General features: G+C 54.7%; 1 long non-coding RNA gene across 2 annotated transcripts; it reads right to left on the bottom strand.

The window, feature by feature from the left end:
* Positions 1-256: 256 nt before the first annotated feature.
* On the bottom strand, positions 257-3,752 carry LOC102162472 (small ribosomal subunit protein uS12m). Of its 2 annotated transcripts, XR_002344650.2 has the most exons (4): positions 3,699-3,752; positions 3,339-3,406; positions 2,359-2,490; positions 257-1,123 (listed from the first exon to the last, which is right to left on the bottom strand). It is a non-coding gene; the product is annotated as a small ribosomal subunit protein uS12m (long non-coding RNA). The 2 variants fall into 2 exon arrangements; XR_002344649.2 differs by lacking the exon at positions 2,359-2,490.
* Positions 3,753-3,889: the final 137 nt, after the last annotated feature.

The following is a 3,889-nucleotide window of genomic DNA, read 5'->3' as shown; positions in this document are numbered from 1 at the left end:
TGGCAGTGAACCTGACTGGTATCCGTAAGGGCGTGGGTTTGATCCCTGGCCTCGCTCAGTGGGTTAAGGATCTGGTGTTGCCCTGAGTTGTGGTGTAGGTCACAGACTCGGCTCAGATCTGGCATTGCTGTAGCTGTGCTGTAGGCTGGCAGCTGCAGCTCTGATTTGACCCCTAGCCTGAGACCTTCCATGTGCTGCAGATGCAGCCCTAAAAAGACCAAAAAACAAAACAAAAAAAAAACACCCCACCAAAAAATGGAGTAGCCATTACATGTGTTATGCATGTAAGGCATCCAGTTTAATCTTCACCAAACCCAACACAGGCGGTGCTGTAAGTGGAGCTGTTTTCTTGTGGAAGAGGAAACAGGCCAGAGGGGAGGTCTGTTGCCAAGACCACACAGGGGGGCGAATACCATGCAGTGGGGTTCAGGTCACAACCCTGGGGTGTGGGGGGGTCCATGTTTATTGCAAGCCCTCCTCAGCAGATGGCAGTACAGCGTCCTGTCCCAGCAGAAGCAGTCCCTGGTGCCAGCATTTCATGCATGGACACCAAGGCTGTTGGGAGAGGGGCTCCTTTTGCTCATGGCCCACCCACTGTGGGTTCAGGGTGGTCCTGATGGAAGAGGTGGCCAGGGTTTGAACCAGGCCCAGATCCTTCTACAGCCGGACTGGCTTCCCAAGGATACTGCAGGCGCCCCCGGGGAAAGTTCTTCTTCCGCATGAACACCCAACTGCCACCATGTCCCGGGCGGTCACTTCTTCTTCTGCACGTGGCCACAGTCGTACTTGCCACGCACCACGGTGAGCTTGACGCCAGGCAGGTCCTGCGTGCGGCCGCCCTGCACCAGCACGACGTGGTGCTCCTGCAAGCTGTGGCCCTCGCCAGGGATGAAGCACACGGCCTCGCGGCCCGTGCTGAGGCGCACGCGGCAGCACTTGCGGTTGGCCGAGTTGGGCTTCTTGGGCTTGCGGATGAACGTGCGCAGGACCACGCCCTTCAGCTGCGGCCGGCCCGCAGTGGGGCCCATCTTCCCAGGCGGATGCTTCGGGGGCCCCAGGCGGTGCATCTGATTCAGGGTGGCCATGGGGCGCGTGGCCCAGGGCCGCGGGACCAGGGCGAGGCCTGGGGAGACACAACCGGGCAGGATGGAGCGGGGTTATCATCCCAGTGAACAGGCAGTAGCAGCAGCCACTCAGTCCGCACAGGGCTGCCTGTGTTTCTCGGGGTACTCCCTCACCCCTAAGAGTCAGAATGATTATTGAGCAACCACCACGGGTCAGGCTCTATTTTAAGCACTTTAGAGGACTGAACTCATTTTATTTTAGAAGGCATTAACTTTAATGCTGTTTAAACATAATAATAAACCCCAAGCGGCTCCCTCAGTGTCCAGCACTGTTCTGTGCCTCTACATGCATTAATTCCTGCAGCCTCACAGAGACCCTATGGGGTACCCCCCCCTCGCGGGAAGTGTCCTGCTTCCTCCTGTCACACCTCCACCTGCCCCTGTAAGCAGATTCTCTCAACTGCACCTTCAGGGCTCTGACACCACCACCCCCGCTTTTCTCCCTCCTGCACTGCATCCATCCCAGTCCTGTGTACCCTTGGCTCCCCCACCCCTGGGCTCGCTGCTCTCTCCTCCTCTCAGGTTTGGCTACTCCTACTGTCTGCTCCCCACTCAGCCAGATGGACCTGGGTCAGATCACATTGTTCCCCTGCTCAGAGCCTTCCTGTGGCTCCATCTCACTCAGGGTAAGAGCCAGATTCCCCCCAGGGGCCCACAAGGCCCCACATGGTCTGCCCCTGGCCTCTCTGACCTCGTTTCCCCTCTTGCCCCCTTGCTCTCCCTGCTCCAGCCTCAGCCTGTGTCCACAAATACACCAGCAGAAAGAGCAGAGTGGGAGTTCCCTGATGGCTCAGCAGATTAAGGACCTGGAGTTGTCGCTGCTGTGGTGAGGGTTCCACCACTGGCCTGGGAATTTGCAAGGGCAGCAAAAAGGAAGGAAAGGGAGGGAGGAAAGGAAAGGAAGGAAAGAGGAGTGTGGCAGCAATGCACTGAGAGGGAAGGCAGGGGTTGGGGAGCAGAGATGTTTCTAAGAGAGATAAGATTTGCTCATGGAAAGGAACTAGGACATTAAAAGACACAGCACTGGATTCTCTTCAGCAAACATTCACTGAGCACCTACTGTGTTTTGGTCCCAGTAATGGAGAGAGAGAGACTGTGGTGATTGATTCAGCCCTGAGCCATGTCCTCTTAGAGCTTCCACACCAGGGCTTTGAGGTGCATCCTCTAGCTGGATGCCCTCTCAACACCCAAACTTCCCACTCCCCTCTGTACCCACGGCAGGTCCTGGCCTTACCGTCCATTTCCATGTATCCTTATGCCTCAAGTGACAGCAGAATCCTCAAAGGGGATTCCTAGAAGTCTCTCCTTAGTGATGTGCCACCGCCGCCGAGCACGACTGTTCACCTCAGGGCCTCAGTGTGCTCATCTGTAGGGTAGGCACCATCATTAGAGCTCCCTCCTGCCTCCTAAGCACTGTGTGATCCGCACGTCAACCTAGCCCAGATTCCCCAAGCAGGGCAGAGATCTGTCTTGTTCAGCCCTGTGATCCCTAGTCAATGTCAAAAAAGAGCTTAACAGGGAGTTCCTGTTGTGGCCCAGTGGAAACGAACCCAATTAGTATCCATGAGGATGCAGGTTCGATCCCTGGCCTCACTCAGTGGGTTAAGGATCTTGCGTTGCAGTGAGCTGTGGTGTAGGTCGCAGATGTGGCTCAGATCCCATGTTGCTGTGGCTGTGGTGTAGGCTGGCAGCTACAGCTCGATTCAACCCCTAGCCTGGAAAATTCCATATTTGGGCATTAAAAAAAAAAAAAAAAAAAAAGGAAAGAAAGAAGGAGCTTAACAAAGGTTTGAAGAGTGAATACGCAGGTGGAATATCTCACAAAGAGCATGACCTGTGAGAAACATTTGGTATTTGTGGAAGAAACAGGTTCATAATAAAGCTTCCCTCTCAGTGCCCGGCATGTACTAGGCTCTTGGAAAATACCAGTTGAATGAACAACTTCAACACTTTGCTTGGACGTCTCACCCAAGGGAAATATTTAATATTATTTGCTGAAAAAAATAACCGACCCAAACTCCTGACACCCCCCTGACCCATAGTAGCCCTCAATGCAACTACTTCCCACCCCCTTCCCTTGCAACACCAGCTCCGCCAAAAGCCATCGTGTATCCTCCCTGATTTAAAACCTTGATTCCCTCGGCAGAGGATGCAAGTCCCAGGGGGGATAACCCTCACCTAGCCTCGGCTCTGCAGCCCAAGTCCCCTACTTACCACAGTTTAGGGACGTGCCGAGGCCACGGAGAAGGCCGGACCAGGACATCCCGCCGCCTGAAGGGTCCCTGTTTTAGGGGATGAGAGATTCAGATAGAGAAGGAGGGGAAAGTGTCCGTGATCGGGGAAGGGCCAAATCTCCCCATCCCGCTCTCGGACTCTTCCGTTTAAATCTAAGGGATTTCCTCCGACTGTATAACCACAACTCCTAAAGCCGCTAACAGAGAAAGTCCCTCCGTAAATTTAGTCTTGCTCTGAATAGCCTCTCGGGGATTCAACCGCCCCTGCTCACATACAAGAGGAAAAGGGAAACTGAGGGGAGACCCGGGGAGGTTTCGAGGACCCGAGAATCCCGTCTACCTTTCCGACACTAGCCCGGTCCGCCGACACGCCAAATCTGACCTCTAACTGAATGGAATTATCCCGGCAGGGATTGGCTGGCTCTGCCCTTCCCGGTACACTGAAGGGGCGGGGAACAGATGACGATTGGGCAACGATAATGTCAATCTCGGCCAACTGTTCTCCCAGAACAGTGTTTTTTGAGGCATGGG

Source organism: Sus scrofa, chromosome 6 (assembly GCF_054392235.1).
Source record: "Sus scrofa isolate SSC_HxYL_T2T_F1_AM1 chromosome 6, Sscrofa_HxYL_maternal_Yorkshire_Landrace_v2.0, whole genome shotgun sequence".
Taxonomy (NCBI): Eukaryota; Metazoa; Chordata; class Mammalia; order Artiodactyla; family Suidae; genus Sus; species Sus scrofa.
This window is presented reverse-complemented; position numbering and strand designations above follow the sequence as displayed.